The following is a 26,532-nucleotide window of genomic DNA, read 5'->3' as shown; positions in this document are numbered from 1 at the left end:
TCTTTGTAGAAGTTAGTACAAAATGCTGCACATAATGTTGGATTTGGCTAATGTTTCAATTAATCTTGCTGAGCTGGTTTTTTTCGCTCTTTTCTTTCTTTTTAGTTCTTTATCATAAGCAATGATGGGGAAGGATATGTTAGGAAATAGATGATATCAACAAAAACAATATCAATAAAAAGAAATAAAATAATTTAAAAATATATATTGTTAATTTTTTAAAATAACAGATCAGGGGTCTTTCATGGATAGTAAATGCAATAGAAGTCAACATATGTGACATTCAAAAACTTCATATGATCTTAAGCAAAGGCAAACTATCCAGGAATATGTGGAAGGGATTTCCTGGTACTGCCTGGTTAGAGAAAATCTAAATATTTTGTTCAATTCTAGAAACTACATGTTGAGAAGCAAAATGATAAAACTGAAATAATGCAGAAAAGAATGGATTGTAATATAGAAAAAAATCTCTAGTTAATTATATATGAGGATAAAGAAGGAAATGAGGATGATTAGCTTGGACAAAAGAATATTTTGTTAAGGATATGATAGCTCTGTTGAAGAATTTGAAAGTCTATCAAGTAGAAAATTGATTTGAGTTGTATTGGGCCTTAGTAAAGGAGAATGGGGAGCAAGGGCAGAAATTTCAGAAAGGCATATTTGCAGCATTGTAATGAAAAATTTCCTAACAAAAAGAGCTATCCCAAAGTCAAATGGGCTGGCTCTTTAAAGATCAGTTTCTCCCCCACAAGATATATTCTTGAGTGACTGGATGGGCATTTTCAGTGGATACTTTAGAGGTAATTCTCATATGGGGAAAAAAGGACTCACTGGCCTCTGAAATCCTTTCCAACTATGTTCCTCTATGAGGTTGGCTATCCATAGTGATGAACTGATGGATCTTTGAAGTATTAATCACTCTAGATATTTTATGAATCACACATCCTTTAAAGAGCCGGATATAACTCTAAGAGGTAAAACAAAAGAGAAATAGAAAAACTGATAATAATCCTATCATTGTGCTGTGGCCTTTAATGGACACCCAACACATAGTCTTTATTACATTTTCTCCACATCTGTTGGTCCTTATAAACTTAATTCCAGTCTCCATTTTATCATATAAATTCAGCAAATATTGAATAAATGAACTAATAAATGAGTTACTTCTTGAGATTTTAGTTATATGTTTAGGCCAGAACATGAATCCTTTCAAATCACTATGGTGTCATTAATTAATGGAATCCCAAGTGACTTAATAAGCTGATGCATCTCTCTTCCTTCCTTCCTTATTATCCTCTGGGAGTGAGCTCCCTGGCAGTTATTGCACAATGAAATGATTAATTCCTGATTCAAATTTTAGAGGAAATTTGTGGAATACAAAAAGGAAAAGAGATTATATCTCATATGATAAGAAATATGATTCTTATGCATATTGTCCACAGAATAGCCAACAGCATAAAAATACAAAAAGAACTCTTATCAAAATTTTTATTCTTTGAGTGTAGGTTCCTCAAACAATCTGTTAACAATTATGCTTCCCATGTCTTCTGTCACTGAGGTCAATATGTTAGTCTCTATTATTTAAATTTTACTAATCCATAGATGCTTTTAATTTCCCACAAGCAAATATGACTAACTCTTTATGGCTTCACATTTTTTCTGTTTATTTTAATTTTGTGTTTAATTTTGTGAACCTCTCCCAACCAGTGAAATGTTATATTTATTTATTTTAAGTGAATTAAAATGAATTATACTTTGTGAATTTTGCAATATCCTTTAAATTAATTAGAGATACCCAGATTATAGCAAAAATTATTTAAGGAATCATTCTGGTAGAATCATCTAAGAAGTTTTTTAAATGACACATTAATGTTAGCAATTCATTCATTCATGTTAATATCTTTAACCCATACAGATATTGACTAAAATCTTAATCATTGTAACAAATTTTTTCCTTTTGGAGAATAAGCCTGATTAACTTGGACAAACCATTTAACCTGGAATCATTCGTTCATTTAATAAATATTTATTAAGTGCCTAAGAGTCAGAGTAAGAAGTGACCTCATAAATAAACTAACAATATTTACTTAAATCCCCAAACCTCTCTGTAACACAATGGTCATTCTGTATATTTATCTCAACTCTACTCTACTACCCACCTCTAATTTATTGAAATAATGGCATTGGTATCCCTTAATTCTCCTGTACACCTCTAAACCTTACTCCTATGTCTTAATCTGTCATATTTTATTTTTCACCATTTTCAGAGAATAGAGTGCTCCTTTTCTCATTATTAAAATGAACTCTTCTATGGGTGTTCTGGATCTTGTTGCTCTCTCAAGATCCTTCAAGATTTTGCTGCTTTGATTATACCTTCTAACTCATGCATTTTTAATCTTTCGCCATTCCAGTTTCTTCCCTTCTACTTCAAATGAAGAATTCCCTGTCTACTGAAGAAAAGTTATAATTGAAAATTTTTCAGTGGGGGAGTTCTTGGGGTGGAGCCAAGATAGCACAGTAAAGTCTGGAAGCTGCTAGATCTCTCCCAGTTTCCCTTGAAAACCACATGAAACCAAGCCTCTGAACAGAGTCTGACAGAATGAACCCACTTTCCAGCTCAAGATAGACTGAAAAAACTTCAAGAGAGGTCAGTCTCACTGGGACAAGGGTGTTCAGCCCAGGTCAGATAGACTGGGAAAGGGGTGAGAGGATCTTAATCACAGCAGATCAGCAACTAAAACCCTCAGTCCTGGCTCAGTAGAGGAGCGTAACAGTGGGGCAGCCTGCGGTTCCAGCTCAGAAGGGTAATTCCTAAAAAGAGCAGCCAAGACAAACACGAGGGGCCCCTGTGCTCAAAGCCACGGCTCAGAGCTGCACAGAAAGTTTGGGACAATGGCATCTTTGCCCCAAGAACAGAGATCAATCATAAAAGTAAAAAAAGAGGAAATACCAAAAGAAAAAGAAAGAAAAGAAACAAGAAAAGAAAAACACCTTAACCATAGAAAGCTACTATGGTAACACAGTAGACCAAAACACAAACTCAGATGAGGATAGAAAGTCCACAGAAGAAATCTCAAGGAGAGAGATAAATTGGTCTCAAACCCAAAGAGGCTTCTTGGAAATGCTCATGAATGACTTCAAAAAACAAATAAGAGAGGTAGAGAAAAGAAATGAGAAAAGAAATCAGAGGTATGCATGAGAAAGTCAATAGTTTGAAAAAGAACGGGGAAAAATTGTCTGAAGAAAACAATTCCTTAAATAGTAGAATAAACCACATGGGAAAAGAGATAAAAAGATAACTGAAGAAAATCACACATTAATAACTAGAACAGGGCAACTGGAAGCTAATGACTTTGTGAGACTGCAAGAATCAGTCAAATAACCTAAAAAGAATGAAAGAAAAAATGGAAGAAAATATGAAATGCCTCATTGGCAAAACAGCTGATCTGGAAAATAGATCCAGAAGAGACAATTTAAAAATTATTGGCCTGCCTAAAGACCATGAGCAAAAAAGAATCTGGATAGCATTCTATTATTAAGGAAAACTGCCTCTATATTCTAGAAACAGAGGGGGAATATTCATTGAAATAATCCACTGATCACCTCTGCAAAGAGATCCCATAAGGAAAACCCCAAGGAATATTGTTGCAAAATGGACTATAATCTCAAGGGAAAATTACTGCAAGCTATCAGACAAAAACAATTCAAATATCAAGGAGCAACAGTCAGGATTACCCAGGATCTGGTAGCTTCTACAATAAAGGATTAGAGAGTCTAGAGTATGACATTCAGAAGGCAAAGGACCTGGGGATACAACTAAGAATTAAGTACCCAGCAAACCTCAGCATTATCTTTCAAGGGAGGAGGTGGAACTTCAATGAAATAAGAGACTTTCCATCATTTCTATTGAAAAAATAGAACTAAACAGAAAATTTAATCTACAAACACAGGACACAAGAAAACCATAAAAAGGTAAACGGGAAAATATATATTTAAAGGTTAAGTTATTTATATCCCTAGATAGGAAAATAGTATCTATAATTCTTGTGAACTATATCTGTCACTGGGGCAGACAAGAGAGGGGTATCACATGGACTGAAAGTGTGACTGTAAATGGTCCATGATGTGATGACACCAAAGAAAAAAACATTAAGAGGTGGGGAAAAGTCTGTATTGGATAAAAGGGCAGGTATAATAGGACAACTAGTTCACATGAAAAGGTACAAATGACCTATTAGAATCAAAGGAAAGAAGGGAGAGGGATGAGCATTGTCTGAAGCTTGATCTCATCAGTTTTGGCTCTAAGAGCCAATAATTTAATAATAATTATAATAATAAATAAATAATTTAATCATTCAGTTGGGTATAGAAATTTATCTAACCATACAAAGAAGTAGGAGGAGAAAGAGGAAAAGAAAAGGGAGGAACAAGATAGAAGAAAGGGCAGAACCACTAGGAAAAAGCTTTCAGTGTTACAAAAAAAAAAAAAAAAAATCTGTCTCTCCCCCTTCCCTTTTTTTACTCTAAGCTCAAGGAGAATTATAATCTCTTTTCTAAGTGGCAGTACTTGAAATATTTAGAGAAAACTATTATATTTCCTCTAAGAAACCTCTTATTCAAGTTAAACACCCTGAACTTCAATTCACTATACACTCTCATGATTCTTTTCCTAGTTCTCAATCACTTCCTTGCTTTTTTCATTGATTCTACAAACTTCTCCCCTTTTTAATATGAGGGTCTACCCAAAAGCCTAATCCTGATCTTCTTTTCTTAATCTTCACTCTTGTCTTTGACGACCCTATCCATTCAGCCTTCCCAACACTTATTTGGAAGTATTGATGACACTCAAATTTGCATTTCTACTCAAAACCTCTCTTTAGAGCCCTAGTTCCACATTTCCAACTGTCTGCTGGATATCCCCACATGAACAGCCTGCCAAAAGTTCAAATTCTAGATTCCTGAAATCTACTTTCCTATCTTCTTCTCAAAAAATGACTCTCTTCTTAATTGTCTTATTTGAGGTTGATGACACCATAATTTTTTCCAGTCAACTAAATTTGAAATGTAAATCAATTCTGATTTTCCCCTTTCCTTCACTCTATTCATACCATCCAAATTAGTGGCCAAATCTTGTCATTTTCTACTCCACAAAGCTCTACACGTCTTCCTTCCAGGTTCACTGAAATAACCCTAATGAGGCCCTCCGATCTATTCTAAGAATAGCCTCCTGACATTTTTCTCAATTCAGACTATCATGAACCATACATCTGTCCCAACCTTTCTAAGGTATAACTCTAATCTCATTACTACCTAGTCAACATAGTTGTATCCCAGTTCTCCTTGCCCCCACCCTACCATTGCCTACTTTATATTGTCATTCAAGTAGTTCCATCTGGTTGACCTACTCTTCCCATCTTATTTCACACTATTGTCTTCAAATACCCTGTTCTGCTGTTTTACCTTCTTCTACCTTTCTACCTCCTTCATCATCTCTGCCTTTTTTTTTTTTTTTTATTTTTTTATTTTATAATTATAACATTTTTTTGACAGTACATATGCATGGGTAATTTTTTACAACATTATCCCTTGCACTTACTTCTGTTCAGATTTTTTCCCTTCCTCCCCCAACCCTCTCCCCCAGATGGCAGGCAGTCTTATACATGTTAAATATATTACAATATATTCTAGATACAATATATGTGTGTAGAACCAAATTTCTTGTTGCACAGGAAGAATTGGATTCAGAAGGTAAAAATAATAGTTTACACTCATTTCCCAGTGTTCCTTTTCTGGATGTAGCTGATCCTGTCCATCATTGATCAACTGGAATTGGATTAGCTCTTCTCTATGTTGAAGATTTCCACTTCCATCAGAATACATCCTCGTACAGTATCATTGTTGAAGTGTATAATCATCTTCTGGTTCTGCTCGTTTCACTTAGCATCAGTTGATGTCTCTCCAAGCCTCTCTGTATTCCTCCTGCTGGTCATTTCTTACAGAACAATAATATTCCATAACCTTCATATACCATAATTTACCCAACCATCCTCCAATTGATGGACATCCATTCATTTTCCAGTTTCTAGCCACTATGAAAAGAGCTGCCACAAACATTTTGGCATATATAGGTCCCTTTCCCTTCTTTAGTATTTCCTTGGGATATAAGCCCAGTAGTAGCACTGCTGGGTCAAAGGGTATGCACATTTTGATAACTTTTTGGGCATAATTCCAGATTGCTCTCCAGAATGGTTGGATTCTTTCACAACTCCACCAACAATGCATCAGTATCCCCGTTTTCCCACAGCCCCTCCAACATTCATTATTATTTGTTCCTGTCATCTTAGCCAATCTGACAGGTGTGTAATGATATCTCAGAGTTGTCTTAATTTGCATTTTTCTGATCAATAGTGATTTGGAACACTCTTTCATATGAGCAGAAATAGTTTTAATTTCAACATCTGAAAATTGTCTGTTCATATCCTTTGACCATTTATCAATTGGAGAATGGCTTGATTTCTTATAAATTAAAGTCAATTCTCTGTATATTTTGGAGATGAGGCCTTTAACTGTAAAAATGTTTTCCCAATTTGTTACTTCCCTTCTAATGTTGTTTGCATTAGTTTTGTTTATATAAAAGCTTTTTAATTTGATGGAATCAAAATGTTCTATTTTGTGATCAATAATGGTCTCTAGTTCTCCCTTGGACACAAACTCCTTCCTCCTCCACAAGTCTGAGAGGTAAACCACCCCATGTTCCTCTAATTTATTTATGATTTCATTCTTTATGCCTAAATCTTGGACCCATTTTGATTTAATCTTAGTACGTGGTATTAAATGTGGGTCCATGCCTAGTTTCTGCCATACTAATTTCCAGTTTTCCCAGCAGTTTTTTGTCAAATAATGAATTCTTATCCCGAAAGTTGGGATCTTTGGGTTTGTCAAACACTAGATTGCTATTTTTATTCACTATCTTGGCCTGTGAACCTAACCTATGCCACTGATCAACTAGTCTATTTCTTAGCCAATACCAAATGGTTTTGGTGATTGTTGCTTTATAATACAGTTCTAGATCAGGTACAGCTAGACCACCTTCACTTAATTTTTTTTCATTACTTCCCTTGAAATTCTCGACCTTTTATTCTTCCATATGAATTCTGTTGTTATTTTTTCTAGGTTATTAAAATAGTTTCTTGGAAGTCTGATTGGTATAGCACTAAATAAATAGATTAGTTTAGAGCGTATTGTCATCTTAATTATATTTGCTTGGCATATCTAAGAGCACTGAATGTCTTTCCAATTATTTAAATCTGACTTTATTTTTGTGGCAAATGTTTTGTAATTTTGCTCATATAATTCCTGACTTTCCTTTGGTAGATATATTCCCAAATATTTTATACTATCGACCGTTATTTTGAATGGAATTTCTCTTTGTATCTCTTGCTGTTGGATTGTGTTGGTAATGTATAAAAATGCTGAGGATTTATGTGGATTTATTTTGTATCCTGCAACTTATCTCTGCCTTTTGAAATATCTTCCTTGCATCATGGTATATCCAAAGTGCCACCATAAACACAGATCCTTCTTGCATTCTTCCCAGCTGAAAGTTATCTCTCCTTTTTAAAATTTCTCATAGTAATTTGTTTGTCTGGATCAGTAGATAAAAAAGTTGGTGTGAAACTCATTTCTGTAATCAAGCTCTATATTTCTTAGCTAGTATCAAATTGTTTTGATGATTACAGCTTTGTAGAATAATTTGGGACTAAAATTGCTAAGCTCCTTTTCTCCCCACTTTTGTTTTTCATCGCTTCCTTTGATATTCTTGAACTTTTGTTTCTCTGGATGAATTTTATTATTATTTTGTTCTAGATTTATAAAGTAATTCTTTGGTAATGTGATATAGCACTGAATAAATAAATTAATTTAAACAGTACTTTCATGAACTGTGTAACCTTGGGAAAATCTGAGTTGAAGTTTCATTATCCATAAAATGAAGATAATAACAATACTTCACTTAAGGGTTTTGAGAAGTCCACAATATAAAATGCTTTGCAAACTTTAAATGTGAACTATTGTCATTCTTGTTACTTTTGTATCTGCCTTATATAATATATATATACATACATATACATATACATGCACACACATGTATATTTTATATATATATATATATATATGTGTGTGTGTGTGTGTGTGTGTGTGTGTGTGTGTGTGTGTGTATGTGTGTGTGTGTATGCCTTTCTTATCCTTCCCTTGAACTTGTAGACTTCTTACAGAAAGGATTTATAGCTTATTTCATCCCTGTTCCTCTAATACTTATATATTATCTTGCATTAGAAAGTGCTTAATAGAAATTTTTAATCAAATTTACATGAACTGAATTATAGAGGTAATGTGATACAGTAGAAAGAACATGGTATTTGTAGTCAGAGAAACTTTCAATTTTGTCTCCCAGCTTCCTCATCTGTAAAAATAAGTTGTTGTTCTAGATAGTGTCTAAGAAACTAAGATATGCCCTTTGACCCAAAAAATGGACATTTCTGACAAGTAATCACCTAATTTCTGCTAGATCACATCTCTGTATCTCATTTCATCATGCGGAATTAACTGGTCTCTGAGAACATTCCCTACTCTGAAGTTCCTACATTCTCTAGTTTTGATCCTTTGCTAATCAATTGAGCCAAAGATCTTCTCAAGAATATCTTGTTTTTAAAAAGGCAGCACACTGTGTTTTAGTAAAATATTTTAAACCTCCAGCTTTCTTTTGTTTCCAATCACCAAATGACATTTACAACTGAGCAAATGATAATGTTTTGTTATCATTCAATTAGAGAGTTTCCAATATAAACTAGAGGATGAATTGGAGTTTTTCTTAGTCCAAGCATTTTGGTTTAGGAGTGTGGTTTGGGAAGGGATCTCCTTTGCTTACATAAACATATTTTTTTTATTTAGTGTTTTTCAGAATAAAACAGTTAAATATATACATTTAAGGTAGTACTAGAAAGGGAAGATAAATCTTGAAGAGTGAAAAATCATAAAACATTAGCAAGAGAAGGAACTATTTAGATGTCATTTCACTCAGTATCCTCAGTTTTACTTCAGCTTTGGAAACTTGGAGAACTGGGAAGCTTAGAGAGGTTAAAAGAATTAATTAAAATCACACAACCAGATATTGGGTGGGTTGGGCTCCTGGTTTCCTATTTCAATGCTTTTCCCATTACACCACATTCTCTTTTTATCTTTAAATTTCCCTTGTCTTAAACCCATATGAAAGTCAGCAGATTTATGATATAGGACTTGTTAAACACAACTGCTGAATTTTATCTAGTTCTAACTTCAAATTATGAGTTGTGCCCCAAAATTAGCACCATGGAAACTTAAATTTTCACCTCAGGTTTGCCAAAAGAGATGTAAGTTTTCCTGACATCTGGGCCATGCTTAAATTCAAACCCAGGTGGTTTTTCACTGGCTAGGATTCCCAACTGGCAGCATTCCAACAGACCTCATGAGCCACTGTGTTTATATGTGTTAGCCCAGCCCAAGAATAGGTCATTCTGAGTTTGCACCTACAAGCCAAGGAGGAAGTTTCCCCAGAGCTCCCACACTTTTCTTTAGATTGAGGACTAAAACCTGGCAAATATTGATAGAGCCCTTTCTATCTTGATCTTTAATCTTGAAGATATCAAGATTAAATAATCACAACTTTAACAACAAAAAGGTACAATCTTTGCCTTAGAGGAGTTTATATTGCGCTGGAGGGAGAGAGAGGAGAATAATATGCACATTCAGGTGCATCTCTTCCCCAGTCTCATTTCTATAACAGTGGAGGAAGAAAGGATATTGAGTGAGCACAGACTTTCTTACCTTGTGGTACAACCATTCCTACTATAATACTCAACAATCTTAAGTGACTTAATGTCTACAACACATTTGACATCAATTATTATTTCATTTGATCCTCAAAATGCTGTGAAGGTGCTACTGTTATTATCCCTATTTCACAGATAAGGAAACAGGTTTAGAGAAGTCAAGTTGCCATGTCTGATGTGAAATGCAAACTCACATTTTCCTGATTCCTAATCCAGCCTTCTATTCAATAGAGGCAGCTACATACATCCCAGTGGATAAAACACTGGGCCTGGAGTCAAGAAAACCTGAGTTCAAATCAAACCTGAGTTCCAAAAAGGACAAAAGAGAAAACGTGAGTTTGAGTTCAACCTGAGTTGAAGACTCAATTGAAGATTTGGCAGGTTTTAGCATTTTTCAAAGTACCTAAGGTGTAATAAATATTATTTCATATAGATTGTATCTAGAATGATTCCACTGTGATTTCACAACGCAAATCTAAGAAACAGCTTTGAAAAGGAGATGCAGAGGTAAAGACACAGGGTACATGGAGTTCAGAGGAAACGGGGCAAAAAATAAGGACAAAATGTTTTCAAAGGGAAGACTTGGCAGGTTTTAGCATTTTTCAAAGTGGCTCAAGATTCTTTTCAACTGGCCCAAAGTTGAGCATGGAAACTTAATAATGAAGTTCACGTTTCCAGGAAAACTTGAAGCACTGTATAATGATGTTTTCAGAAGGCCTGTAGCCTGAGCGTGGGGTATATTTGGCTAGTGCATCTGATCAGAACCCCACAAGCTTGTTCATGGTGGCAGAGGCTGAGTCATTCACACAAGGCTACCACAAGATGCTCAACCAAAGTTGACCTTTCTAAATTTAACCAATTCACCAATTCTACATAAGTTGTCCGAAGCACATTTCTGGGGCTATCGTCAAACAGCCCACTCAACTAAGAGAGGTTCATTCTGATTCATACACACCTTGTTTACTTATAATCACTCAAGCTAAAGCCCATTTTGAAGGTTGCCTTGAATAAGATCATGCTGCGAATCAGCCAGACTTGTTGGGTGATGCAAGGTGACTTTTCTATAAGCATACCATCAGGTCAGGGGCAGCTAGAAAATACAATGGATAGAGGGCAGAACCTGGTCTCCACCTCATGGATTCAAATCCAACCTCAGACACTTAATAGCCTTGTAATTCCAGCAAGTACCATTACCCTGTTCACTTAAGTTCCCTCATCTTGACAGAAGCCATTGTCATCCTGTGCAATGTGTCCTGACAGAACTCAGAGAGATGGCTGAACTCTGGTGAGCCAGAAGCTGAGGACATTAAGAAGCAGCCATTCTTCTGGACCTTAGACTGGGAGACATTACTAGTCTACCTCCACCCTTTGTTCCTATGATCAAGGGTCAAATAGACATAAGTAACTTTGATGAAGAGCTCCCAGCAAACTCTCAACTCTGACAACATCCCCTCTCAATTTATGAGCAAGAAGCACTCAAAGACATCGACTACATCTCTAAAGGCTGCTAGCTCTGCCTCTGCCCCAAGGACAATACATGGACTGAACCCTACTATCCATCCCATTCTCTGCTTCCCCCAAACACTTGTTAGAGTTTAAGCCTCTCTAGAACTTAGTTTCAACATATACATCTATTAAAAAGTCTCTCTCTTCTCATGTCAGATGATCTAGTCACAGAAGACCCCAGAATATAATCACAAAATATAAAAATATGTAAAGGAGACTGTAAGAGGTTCTCCTAAGTCCCTACATAGGGCTAAGTCAATCATACTCCTTTAGCCTATAGATAAAAAGCAAGGCATCCAAGAAGTTTGAGTTCTAGAATTGAAGGCAGCCGGGGAGAGGTCCACCACTCTGCCCAAATCATAGAGAGAGCGGAACTCTCCTACCCTATCATAGCTGCTGGACCTGAAGGAGATACTGAATTAAGTAGGAAACAGAGACTTCATCTAAACAGACATGGATACAGAATTACTATTGGCACTTGAAGGGCAGAAGTATGCTGGTAAATGTTTAACAACCATATTTTTCCTAAAAGACTCATTTTTAAGTTTAACCTACATTTTTACCATTTTTTTTCATCACATTCTTAAGTCCAGACAATCAACAAAACAACAAATGAAGCCCTTATTTACAGCTTTGCTGATTTCTGGAGTGTAAGTAATCCCATTGAAATCTTATTTATTTATTTATTTTTAAAAATTATGAAATAAAGCATTTTCATAATCACAATTTTTAAAAGATGATTGTACATGAAACTGCAGAACTACTATGCACAATTTGTTATTCCTTTAATATATACAACAAAATTGTCATTTTACTCATTATTTTATGTAAATATTTCCATATTTTTCTAAAATCATTGAGTTCATCACTTCTTATACTACAATACCATACATCACAATTGGTTCAGCCATTCCCCAATTGACGGACATCTCTGTAATTTCTTATTTTTTGCTACTACAAAGAAAGCTGCTATAAACATTCTAGAATATGTGGCTTCTTTTCCTTTTTTCCTAATCATTTTTGGAATGGATCAAGTAGTGGTATTGCTAAGTCAAAGGGCATAAGTAGTTTAATAACTTTATGGTTATGATTCCAAATTGCCCTCCAAAGTTGTTGGATTGTTTTATAATTCCAGATTGCTCTCCAAAATGGTTGGTTCATTTTATATTTTCATCAACAATTTTTCCACATCCTTTCCAATATTTGTCACTTCTTCTATCAATTTAGCCCATCTGGGAGGTGTATAGTGCTGATGGATTTTGGAGTTAAGCAATACTGTCAGTCCTGAGATTGAAGCAGTATGTGGGAGATGTGTCAAAGTGGACTGACCATTAAACCAGAAAGGGAGAAGGAAAGGGAATAAGAATTTATATAGTATCTACTATGTTTTAATAACTATGCTAAGTACTTTAAAAAATAAACATTATCCCATTTGAGCTGCCCATTCGAAACAGAAAGGGAAAAATGAATTCTATTACAATCTCTCCCTCCTCTCCACCTTTCCTCTCTGTCTTTCTGCCTCTCTCACTCACTGGTTCTGTATGCCCCTGTCTCTCTTTCTCTTCCTCTCCAATTCCCTCATCTTTAAATTACATCTGCAATGTAAAAAAAATATTAAAATGGGAATATCTGTAGTACTTGGGATTGTCATAAGATTCAAAATAAGATGTTATAAGATAAGATTGTTATAAGCTTCAAAGGAGACAATATATGTAAAACACTTAATAAACCATAAAGTGTTTATAACAAAGATCAGCCATTACTATTTATTAAAATCAGAACTTACTTGGAGTTTGCTATATCTGGAGCCCACTCAGAATGACTTTTTGATTAACAGTATGTTAATCTCTATGCAAATGGCAGGAACCATATTACAAACCTGGGGACTTAAACTAATTGTGTTCCCAGAATCCATGAAAACATCCAAGATGAGGCATCATGGTCCCTACCACCAAGGAGAAATATCAGCAGCTTCCATTTTGATTTAAATTTATCATCAGGCTTATCACTCCTTCTGTCCTCAAGAGGAAAAATAACCACAATGAACCAAGCCATTCTTCTTTGCTTCTCCTGCTATCCCTGGCTTTCCTATGCCCTATTCCATTCTGCTTTCATGTAATACCTTTATTTTACCCTCTTGCCCAGAAGCCAGTCATCAATCAATTCTAAGAAGACATTTAACTATTGGCAATGAAAATATTAAGCAATTTGAATTCAGGAGTGACAAGTCAACACACACACACACACACACACACACACACACACACACACACACACACAACACCACCACCACCACACCAGAGCTAACTTGAAAGAACTAACCTTGAAGGATACTGGAAGACCTCTCTTGAGTTCACTAGCTCAGGTAACAGCTACCCAGGAGTACAAATAAAAACTTTTCTTCAATTGCACAATTGTTATTGAGGACAAGAGGTAAAAAGAAGAGATTGAGAGCGTCTATTTGAGTGCCCTGTAATAAGAGCACATTCAAATACATATACACATAATCTTTTCCTTTGGAAATTTCCTTGCAAAAGACTGACCGAACCAAAATATTTCTAGCTATGGTGTAACAGGACTTAGTATTATTAGGTTAACTTATATTAATTTTTTTATGAATATCTAAATTCTGATTCAACATGGTACCATAAGCCAAGATGACAAACAGAAGACTAGGCAGGTGACTATAACATGACATGGATCATTAAGCAGAAACTGTTCATAATTGAAAGTTCAAATTTTGGTCAAAATTTATGTGGGTAATTGTACACCAGTGGAAAATTCCTTGCTAGCTTAGGGGATAACTGATGTTTTTCAATAGGGATACGTGGCTATGCAGTCATTGTCCCTCCATAAACTTCAGTTAACTCCTTAGAAAGATTTATCACAGTAGACCTTCAAATGAGTGTAACATAAAACGGAACATATGATTCTAAGAGGGGATTAATCAACTCTTCCTAACTGCAAATTTAAAAAGAAACAAATCAAACACTGCATTTTTCTCACAGATGTTTAGGCAAAACATATTCTGCCTTCCTCCTATAATTACAGCATTAAGATTTCCCAACATCAAAGTAAACAAAAATATACTAAATGAAAACCAATGAAAAACTAAGAGAAAGACTAATAATTTTTGTTAACCATAGAGTTAGAGATTAAGAATGATTTGAGTGATATATTCTTTAGTTTCAAAGGCAGAATGCAATTGTTCATCCTCCATGGTCAACTCAGCTACATTTAAACCATGCGGCAGCATCCAGTTAAACTCCGCCTGATCTGCGGCTGATTATAAAAGGAAAAAAAAAAGAAATGAAAAAGGATCCATTGATGCTTTTTCTCAAGCAAGCTTCCCTCCACTTAAGGCTTTTTAGCACCAGGAAAAACTACCAGTTGGGGTGCCCCATGTCTGGGGTATTCAAATTAAACATTTCTAGAGAGAGAGAGAGAAATGTTGGATTCACTTTACATTTTGCCCTGAGGTATGATGCAAACTAAAATTTCTCAAGTAATACATTCTCATTGAGAATGCTTCCTGAGATCCCCAGTAACTAAAAAGTGGATTGGGAGTTAGGGGGAGACCATTCTGTCAACACACAAGTATTTGTGAATTTCTCAATTCCTTGTCTCAAGAATATCCCCATGACTTCATCAGTACTAATATTGTTACAAGGTCTCATGCTCCTAATGAGGTTAAATATTGCTCATTTTGTCTCCATCTATAAACTGCAGCCAATAAGCATGCCTTGATATCACTGCTCAAAACTCTCCATAGGGTTGAATAATAGAGAAGAGGTAAATCAAAGCTCTAACAACTTTAGCTCCAGCCAGTCTGTCTCCACTTAAGGCATCCATTCAGCTGGGAAGCCCAGCAAAATTTATAGCCTGGACATTTATTGTGTGGCACTTTCAAGCCGTGTGAGGAACCCTATACTCATGCCATGAAAGCCTTTAAGACGAAGCAAACCCTGAATTTGTTTTAACCTATAGTCATGTTCAGTAGCTGGAGGCTACAAAACATTCCAGAGGACTAGAATGATCAATTTAGCATTCATGAAGTTCTGACTTTGCCACCCTGTATTTTACTTTCTGATGATGTCAAGAAATGTTCAAAATAACTGACTTAGTAGCTATAATGAGTTGGAAATCCATTATTTCTCTGGTGAAAATGCTATAAAGGATTCTCTAAGAAAAATGACTCATACTGTCTGCAAAATACATGTTAATTTACCAGTGTAGTAGTGATAAATAAATGTGAATACGTAATAGATAACACTCAGTAATAATAATAATAATAAAGTAGTGGTACAGTCAGTAGAGGCTTGCCCTCAGAGTCAAGAAGGATACAAATTCAAGTCCAATATGTGATGGTGACTTTCTTGGCTTCCTTTAAGTCCTGAATAAAAAAAAAAAAAAACCCACTTCTAGGAAGCCTTTCCAAACCCCTCTTTATTTCAGTGTCTTCTCTCTGCTAATTATTTCCTCTTTATCCTATATGTAATTTCCTTGGAATATGTATTAGTTTTCTGTTGTCTTTTCTATTAGATCCTATGCTTTTTGAAGGCAAGAATTGTCTTTTGCTTCTATTTGCATCTTTACAACTTAGAACAGTATCTGGAACATAGTAGGCACTTAATAAATATTTACTGAATGGATGAAGCTAAGTCAACCTCCCTCCCACATCTCAAACAATTTATTAAGGCCATAAATTATAAATCAGTTAATAAACATTATTGATGAAAAATATTCTCATATAGGGATCCTAATAAAATCTATCCTAATAAAATCCCAATATTCTGGGATGACCAGCTGCAAATGACTTTGTTATTCTCTGTACTACAATCATCCTACTCTGAAGGACTTATGATGAAAAATCCTATCCATACTCAGAGAAGGAACTGATGGAGGATGAATATAGATTGAAGCATTCTCTATTACTCTCTCTCTATATATATTTTTAACTTAATTTTTCTTGAGGATTTTATTTTCTTTAGAATGAGATCTACATTTTCTTTTATGATCTGACTATCATGGAAATGTTTTGTATAACTTCACATGTGGTTTCTTAATTGTGGGTGGGGATGAGGGAGAACCTAGAACTCAAAAATTTTAAAAACAAATGTAAAAAAATAATTTTCATTGTAATGAGGGGAAAATATTAAATATATATATATATATTTAAAAGTCCAGTAGCAAGAAATAAGTTGAGTAAAGATGGCCCATTGGCACCAAACTTAGGGTAGCCAAGAACGAGCTGTATGAACCTCAAGTGGGGAGAGAGTCGAACTATGGAACTCCAAACTTTAAACAATGTTAAAAAATTGAAAAAAAAAAACAGAATTAACATTATACACACACACAAGTATATATGTGCACACACACACATATATGTACAGAGAGAGAGAGAGAGAGAGAGAGAGAGAGAGAGAGAGAGAGAGAGAGAGAGAGAGAGAAAAGGAATTTGAGAAGAGGACACAGGCAATATTTTTTGTTCCTAATGACAAATTTAATATATGTTAATATAAATAAAATTTCATAATTTAAAAAACAGTATTGTGAGATAAGTACCACAGAAATTTTTATTAACCCCATTGTATAGGTACAGAAACTGAGGATGAAAGAGGTTGACTTGACTCAAAGTCAATTACGCCAGCCCTATTCTAAGTAGCCCATCTATAAATTATCATCATTTTTACATGTCATCATAAACCAGTGTTTGTTAACAGGGCTGTCCCTACTTAAACTGTGAAGATAGGCAAAGTTTATTTTCCATTCCATCTATTCCTATATTTTGGTGCTGTATCTTCTCTAAAATTGTCAGGTCCTCATTTTGCAATTTGGATGACAACATCTTACTACATTCTTCTCTGACCTGCTTCATACTATGGAGCTTTCCCTAACTCAACCCTCAAGCCCTATTAAATCAACACCTCAAAACATATCTGAGCTAAGTCCCTAACCACTGTCTAGATAGCTAATCTAATCAACCAGTACTACAGATAAAGACAGCAGCTTAGTGATTTATCCTTCACAGATAAGGTAGCCACTTTTTAACAAGGGTCTCCAAAGCTTTAACCCAAAGGTGGGAAGTTTATAGGAATTTTAAATATCTCTGGACAAGCCCTGGAGTCACATCTCATAGGCAGCTGCCTACATGAAAAATGAGTCTACTTTAATGAATAGAGTATAGCCAAGCCCTAGAGCTATGGGGTTTACAGAATGTAGCCAGTCCTGGGCCCTGATCATTAGGGAATTTATTATTAAAGTGAAAATATAAGATTAATATATGCAGAGTACATAGATTCATCTATATGGCAACAGTTAGACACAATGAGGGATGAAAATGTTAGGGATATCATATTAGAAAATTATTAAAATGTCTACACCTTATGACTCAAAGATCTCACTGCCAGGCAAATATCCCAAAGAGATTAATGATAAAAAGCAAGATAACATATATACCAAAAAAAAATTTTGGTAATAGATAACTGAAAACCAAGTTTATGTCCATAGATCAGGAAATTACAAAGCAAATTGTGGATATGAATGTAATAGAATATCACTCTGTTGAAAGAAATTGATAAACGTGAAGAATACAAAATATCACAGAACGACTTATATGAAATGATGCAAAGAGAAAACCAGGGAGGAAATATAAATGGCTATGTTAATGTTTTTAAAAATAATAATATTGAAGCTGGATAATACAGAATTATAATACCTAAACTCCAAAGAAGAAATAAGAAGCTTCTTTCCAAAAGATAAAGAACTACAAATGTGGATCCCAAGACATGATGTCAGACTTGGTTAATGTATTGGTTAGCTTTGTGGAACTATTTGAGTTTTTTCCTTTTTAAAAATCTTTGTTATAAACAATATCTAACTCTGAGATTGAGAAAAAGGGTTATAAAATAACAAAAGCTATTGATAAAAATTTAAATTAAGAAAGAAGTTATGAATGTATCAGTGGAATATGGCTTTAAATTAGTGAGAAAAAAAGATTTTTTCAAAAAGGTGGGCTTATACTTGCTTTTAGAAAGATTGTGCATGTGATACAATGAAAGAAGAGAAGCAGATGAAATCAAGGAGATAGCATAAGCAAAAATTTAGGGGCAAAAATTGGAGTTTTTAATCAATGTGAGAGTGCCTCAATTATTTATATTGCCATCATCGTAAATAAATTTTAAAAGATGGTCATTACTTGGGATGACTTATATGAACTGATAAAAGTTTATTGAGAAGAACTAGAAAGACATTGTACACAGTAACAGCAATGTTGTAAATGATTTAAAACGTTATGAAAGACTTAGCTATTCTGTGTAATACAATAATACATGACACTTTCAAAAAAACTCATGATTTAAAAAATAAAAGTTATACACTTCCAGAGAGAGAACTGGCAGACTCTAAGCACAAATTGAAGCATGTTATTTTTCACTTTATTTTTTTTTTACCTTTTTTGTCACTTGGCTAATATAGAATATGATTTGCATGACTTTACATGTTTAATGGGTATCATATTGCTTACCTTTTCAACAGGTAGGAAAAGAAGTGGAAGGAGAGAGAGAATTTGGGACTCAAAAATGTTTTTAATGAATGCTAAAAATAATTTTTCAAAAAAAAGAAAATGCAAAAAAAAGATAATCATTTATTTAGTGCCTAGTATGTGTCAGACATTATGTACAATCCTCGGTACTTGGATAGTAAATACAAAGAATAAAATAATCTCTGCTCTTAGGGAATTTATTTTTTATTAGGGAAGACAACAAATATATACATAATTGCTACAGAATGTGGTGTGTGTGTGTGTGTGTGTGTGTGTGTGTGTGTGTGTGTGTGCGCGTGCACACGAGCCTGTGCGGGTCTGCAAAATAAGTATTGCAGAATATATGCAAAATGCAAAGAAATGCAAAGAAATTGGGGAGAGAGGCAATTTTGAGAGTATATAGAAGATTGTGTTTTTGTTGCATCTTGAAGGAAGCTCTCTTACAATGCGGTAGAATGGAAGAACAGAAGATTTCCAGTCATGGGAAACAGTGGAGAGAAGGAAGATGAAATGCTGTATGCAAGGAATTGAAAAGCCAGTTTGACTGAACAGAGATCTTATTATTGCAATTAACTGTTAAACTGACTACATAGTTCACAACAGTCAGTACATATTTAATTAGAAGTACCTAATATAGTGCATAGAGAACTAACCTCAGAGTCAGGAACACCTAGCTTCAAATATACACAAATGACACACAATAGCTTTATGATGAATTTAATTTCTCAGAGTACTCTCCAAGACTACTTAGGTTCTAGAATCTAAGACTTAGATTTAAATGCTACTTAAAAAGTGGAATGCTTACTACCCATAAGAGGCTGAGAAAAATCACAATTTCCCTTAGCCTCAGTTTCCTCATTTATAAAACAAATGGAGTGGTTTCTTTCAGCTATGGAGCTATGATTCTATAAGCCTACAAATTTAAAGTCAAGTTGCTTATCGGAAACACTGGACACAGGTTTGTAAGAATTGCTGGTCCAGACCTATTTTTAATTAATTAATATATCATTTTAGTGTGTATAAGAAGCACTTTTTTATCCCATTTCATTATAGTGATCACAGAACTGTGTTCTATTTAAATGAAGATTCAATGTGAAATTTACAAGCAGCCATATCTCTACTACTTCCAATTTTTAACAAAGCAGACTATATTTACAGTAATTTGTTTTTCTTGACTAAGCATATTTGTTGCAAAGTTTGTCCTTTTCTTTTTGTTTTCCCTAACAGGGTAGCAAAAAGAAAAGAAAAAAAAAGCAAAAGAAGAGTTTAAAAGCACCACTAAGGCCATTTGTTTTTCCTCCTCCCTTAATCAAAATAAATAAATAAATAAACAAACAAACAAACAAATAAATAATTAATTAAATAGATGGATAAATAAATAAATAAATAATAATAATAACCAGAAAAGGGAATAGAAAGAAACAGGACAGGTTTGAAAGCCACAGTTTAAATTTATTACCTAAAAAGAAAAGTTAACTGAATGTAATAAGACTCCTGCAGTGTTGCATAAATTATCTCCCCCCCATTCTATTCTATGTATATGGAAATGTCCATTTTATTTGGCATTTATCAAGTTGAAAATAAAAATAAATGTGAGAAAGGAAAAAAAAAAAAAGCCAGATTATTCAGAGGACAGGTGATAGGACAAGGCCGTTTTACAAAGGTTAGAAAATGGGTTTTGCAATGCAAAGAACTCACTTTGAGTCAGAATATGGGACCAAAGTTATTCTGTGGATGTATTTGACTCCATTTACTTGAAGCAAAATGTTCTCTCCTCTGAGAATTTTAAAAGCTTTTGGAAAAAGTCCCTGAAGCTTCTCAAGCATTAAATTGCTCAGAGAAGGTAAGGTCGGAGGGGAGGAGAAAGAAGAAGTTTTTCACTAAGTAAGTGTCAATGAGGCAGAATTTGATGGACTAGACTTTCTAAGAAGTAATTTGATTGGGAAAATGCTAGACAAAATGCTCTGGAGATTTGAATTGGCAAAGCATAACAATCTGACTCCTAAGCACAGATCTTCTACAAACCACAAATGCCCTGGGAATCACCCTTTTCCAGCACTTCCCATAGATTTTCAGCATGTTCCCAGGTTGCATCAGCACCCATGAGTTTGCAACCGTACAGTTTCAGAAACATATCACAGGTTCACATGTCCCATGGAGGGGACCCCAGAGATTCTCAGGTCTAACCCCTTCCTTTTACAAATTGTGAACCTGGATATGAGGAAATGACTTGCCCAACAATATAGAGTGAGTAGAAGATCCAGGATGGAAAAAATCCACAAGCCTAGGGGATATAGGTTTGATCCAGAAGGTACCAAGAAATAGGATGTTGGACTAAGATAGCGTTACTCAGTAATGTCCTGATCACCTCCAACTCCAGGTTCCACTAAAGTCACTTGGTTTATCATGTTGACTCTGGATACAGAACATCAATAATGACTAAAAGAGCAGGGGTAAAGGAGGGAATGAGGGGTGAACCATGTTAATTAAATATGCTTGATTTAAATTTGCTTCAAGTATGAGGACTAAATCAGAAACAAATTAAACGACTTCAGAATAGTTGTTTAATGACTAACATTCTCAAATTTTGAATGATTCATATGTATGTGAAAACCATGAGCCTGAGAGACCAGCCCCTAAAACTTAAAAAAAAAAAAAAAGCTATGGAAAGAGACAACCTCTGTGGGCACAACTAATTTCATCTGGAAATGACATAATTGGATTAGATCATCCATTCTCAAAGTGTAGTCTAGGGAACCCTGGTGATCTCAAGGTACTTTCAGGTTGTCCTGAAGGTCAAAATTATTTTCATGATCGTACTTAGGTGTTTTAATGTATAATATGTCAAATATCTATAGATATAGCCATACAAACAAAAGGTGTTTGGGATGGTCCTCAATCATTTTTAAGAGTGTAAAGGAAACTTGAGACCAAAGGTCAGAAAACCAATGGACTAAATGATCATTAAAAAGCCCTTCCATCTGTTATTCAGCCATCCAAATGATCTCAGAGGTCACTCTAACTCTATCATTCCATGACTATAAAAACATTTATACAATGGACTGAATGAAAGAAAGACTAGGTTCCTAAAGACAGTTCTTCCATTGTGTACTGTGTCTTATTACCTTCCACAGGCAAGTAATGCAATCTCAGGTCTAAGGTACCAAGATAATAAAACTTTCCAAATAGGCCATTCCAAACAAACACAATAGGCTTGGTTAGTTCTTTCCTACTTCTAACTTAACTTTTCTGAGTTGTAAATACAAAATTCGCTCTCCAGAGTCAAGAAGTAGAGAAAGACTCACTTCATTCTCTCTCCCTCTCCCCCCTTCCTCTCTCTCTCTCTACACACACACACACACACACACACACACACACACACACACACACACACACCCCTTTAAGGTAAAAAATATATAGGATGTCTCAAAAATCTTATATGCAGTTTAAAGTTTTAATAATTTGTTATTTAAGTTTTAACAGCTGCACTAAGATTTTTGGGACACCCTGTATATATTTGAAATTAATAAGATGTGATCCTCCAATGAAGTTTGGTGGGGGAAAAATATTGGTGGTATTCAACTCATATTCTGGTTGTTTAGTGCATGAATGGCTCTGAACAACTTATCTCTAATGAGATTCAGTTTTTCTTTTTTACAATGAGAAGGGTCAGAGTAGGGAAGAAGCTATAGTTAGGGCAGTAATGGATGATATCCAAGGGCCTTTTCAACGTTATGATCTAAATGTAAAGACAGAAAAATTTCAAAAGTCTTTCAATTTCTGTAGAGTAAGTTGGTAGTATAAGTAGATATGAGGCCGACCCTGGAGGGCAAGAAAAGCAGTTTAGTTTAGAGAGAAAAAGTCCTGGATTTGAAATCAAAGTGTTCTTGTTGACCATAACCTTGAACAAGGCCTTTCCACTTTCCAGATCTCAATTTCATCATCTACAAAATGAGAGAATTAAACTAGATGATCTTTACTTTGTTTTCCAAAGCTCTGATCCTAAATCAGCTTCTCTAAGTCCAATACATTTAACATTTGTAACCTTGAGTCATTCAGACTATGGTAACAAAGAGGTTTGGAATCCCCATTCCAGAAAACCTCTAAAAATAGTATAGCCAACCATCCATTTGGGGAGGGGGGCAGGGAAGGGGAGGATTCAACAGTTTTTGGATGTTGCTTCCAAGCCTATGATTCTGTGACTCTAATTACTAAGCTATGCTTATTTGTAAGGTTTCTATTATATGTTTCAATATTGCATTGCATTTGAGTCTATGTTTTAGGGAGGGAATTGCCTCAATTAATAGTATTGGGAGCCACTCAAGAATGACCATTGAAAGTCAGATATTCTTAACAAATTTGGGGAAACATAGTAGGTATTTGTTTTTAAAGAACAGAAAAATCATCCCCTGTCACAATTAATGTTATACCTCTTTGTTATTTAGTCATTTTTAGTGAACTTCTCATAACCACTTTTGGGTTTTCTTAGCAAAGTGACTAGAGAGGTATATCATTTCCTTCTCTAGCTCATTTGTCAGATTGAGGAAACTGAGGCAAGCAGTGCTAAGTGACCTGCCCAAGGTCACATAACTAGCAAATATCTGAGGCTAGATTTGACCTCGGGTCTTTATGACTTCAGACTTGGCCTTGTATCCACTGAGCCATCTAACTGCCTATTGTACCTCTTCCCCCTTTCTAATTCATCCTTTCATTAAAGGTATAAGAAGACTGAAAAGATGAGAAAGGGTCAGATTGTAAAGGACTTTCAATGACAAACAGAAGATTTTATATTTTTTTCTTTAGAAGCCATTAGATAGCCTGGAGTTCACTGAGTAAGAAAGTGAGGGAGTGAGACCTGTGCTTCAGGAAAATCAGTTTGCCAGCAAAATGGAAAATGGATTGAAGTGGGAAGTGTATCACTCACTGTAGAGGATATATCCTATTCCTATTTTCCCAAGTTATTTCATGAAATGACATGAAATTTAAACTAATTTTATCTTCTGACTAATAAAAATAAACACATTAATGGGGGCTCATGAATTATGGTTTTGAGCAGATGAAAAACCACATATCTTGAACATATGTAGTTTTGATGCAAGCCCTACATGCTGGTGGGGTGGGGATGTTAGGGGACCAAGTGCAACAGATTTATATGCCACATTTTCCCCTTCTTCCTTAGCACCAAAGTATAGTACTATGAATATAATAAGAAATGAAATTTGTCTTTGGTTTCCTCTGGACTCATCTTTGAGCTCTCTAAGATCCTTACTATCTTATCTCTTTAACCTCTACTTCTCTCGGTAAAACCAAGGATTAACTGTCAAGACAGAACAAATCAGATAAACTAATTAATACTGAAGTATAAATAATGATCATGATAGCTCATATTTATATGGTAAGTAGGATGTGCTTATTTATACTGTCATATTGAATCCCCTCAAAAACCTGTGATATTATCACTCCCATTTTACAAATAAGGAAACTGAGGCTCAATTATAAAGTCAGTTTTAAAATCAAAAGTCAAACTCAGATCCTGACTCATTTCTGATATTTTAAAGTGCTTTACAATTGATTTATCATCCATTACAGCAGAGTTTGAAGTTTAATTTGTTACCTTAAAATATTTGATCTCTATATATAGAATTTCAAGAATTAGTGACTAAAAAGTGCCTTCTAAAGTGACTTTTTAAAGTGCCAGTGCCTTTAATGAAGTATAGTGGAAAGAGTTGGTAATTTGAGGCTATGAGTTCAAATCCTGACTTTCCTACTTACTATCTATTTGGCCTTAGACAAAACCCTTCATTTTCCCTGGCCCGAATTTTCTCATCTCTAAAATGAGAGGGTTAGATTAGATGATCTCTAAGATTTCTTCTGGTCTATAACTTTTTTTTTTAAATTTTACCCTTTAGCAGGAGAGAGATTTTTGGATTGGGGTTCTGGGGCTCCTGTTCAAAGTATACAACAGAGATGGTAAAAACCAGAATCTTTTCTGAGGTTGTGATATTCCTTCACTAATAGGAGCAGGAGTATACTAGTAAAAGTTTAACAACCTGGAAGGGAAGGTGGGAAGACTATTCATAGGACACTTTAAAGTTTAAGCTAAATTATTCATGCTTTCTCTATCACTTTCTTAAGTTTAGACAATTAACAAAACAGTAAGCTCTGATTCTTAGTATTCAATTTCTGAAGGGTAAATAGTAAGTGTGCAGCTCTCTGCTGCCATATGAGCTGGTTCTAGCACACCTTTGGGTAGGACGCCAAGAAAAATTGGATCCACATGATTTCATCTGGGTGGCTCTACTTCCATTCCAGAAAAGCAGCTTAAATCTTTCAACCTCTCTCATCACATGACTCACAAAGCCCAGTGCATTTTTTTCTTCCAAAGAGTTAGGAATAGTGTTTTTATAAATCGCCCTACTGCCTACACCCCCATTCCCCCCAAAAAAAGGCAACCGTAAATTCACTTCCACAGAAGCAAGCCAATATGTACAAATACTAATCTTCAAACAGCAGTTTGGAGACTGAGGAATTAATGGCTAGCCCCCATCTATCTAGGAAGGCTTGTACCAGGAGCACTTCAGTTGGAGAATTTCTAATGCCTTGGTGCAGGTCACTGCAAAGCTCTGACAATCAGAAAGCCAGCTTCTAGGTGTTCAAATCACTTTAACTCTTATCATAAATGTTCTACTCTCACTGTATATGAAAGATCTTATCACTCCTGCTAGACTGTAAGTGTACTGTGATTTAATGAATTTTATTTTGTCCGTTTAGTAAATTACTACAATTTCCTCATCTTCAAAATGAAAGGACTGAAATCTATTTTGAATATTAGGGTATTTTTCATTTATGACTGCTAATTGGGTGCAATTAATATGATTTCCCTTGCAAATGGCTCTAGGAGTTATAAGGAGGAGGTTCTAACTGCTACCTAATCCAGATTAAAATACAATGAGATAGGAGGTAATAGCAGGGCCTCAGAATTAGAAGGACCTAAATTCAAATTTGACTTTAAACTCTACCAGCAAGATAATTCTAAGCAAATCCCTTAATCCCTTCCCAAATTCCTTTCTACTTAATGCTTCCCCCCAAAAAAGACATAATTAGGAAATGTTTAGTAAAATAAACAAAACTGCAATACAATATGAAAACTGTTAATTTATGGTTTTCTAAGTCAATATGCCTCCAGGACAAGTTGCTTTTTGAATCTGGCAGCAATGATAGAAAAGATAGAGTGATGAGTTCAAATTCTGCTTCTGGTGACTTTTGGCTATAAAATCATAGATAGATTTCTGAAACTCAGTCTCCCCATGTAAAATGGAGGGAATAATTAATTGCCTACTTTAAAGGATTACTGATTTAGTCATAGAGGTCTGGCTAGGAGTCAAATCTAACAACAGATACTTACTTTGCTGTGTGATCCTGGGCAAGTCACTTAACCCTCTTTGCCTTTATTTCTTCATCTGTCAGTGAGCTGGTGAAGGAAATGGCAACCAATTCTAGTATCTCTGCCAAGAGAACGCCAAATTAGGTCATGAAAAGTCAGGGATGATTGAATAAGAACATAATTTGATAGATAGATAGATAGATAGATAGATAGATAGATAGATATAGATATGT

The 26,532-nt window shown here is 34.9% G+C and overlaps 1 long non-coding RNA gene across 1 annotated transcript in view; it reads right to left on the bottom strand.

Moving 5' to 3' along the window:
* LOC141551092 (uncharacterized) overlaps positions 1 to 26,532 on the bottom strand; it is a 107,987-nt gene that overhangs the window by 58,643 nt on the left and 22,812 nt on the right. The window contains exon 3 of the long non-coding RNA XR_012484779.1: positions 26,321 to 26,420. This is a non-coding gene — a long non-coding RNA (uncharacterized LOC141551092). The remainder of the gene's footprint in view (positions 1 to 26,320; positions 26,421 to 26,532) is intronic.

The sequence above is a fragment of the Sminthopsis crassicaudata genome, chromosome 1, assembly GCF_048593235.1.
Source record: "Sminthopsis crassicaudata isolate SCR6 chromosome 1, ASM4859323v1, whole genome shotgun sequence".
In the NCBI taxonomy this organism is placed as follows: Eukaryota; Metazoa; Chordata; class Mammalia; order Dasyuromorphia; family Dasyuridae; genus Sminthopsis; species Sminthopsis crassicaudata.
This window is presented reverse-complemented; position numbering and strand designations above follow the sequence as displayed.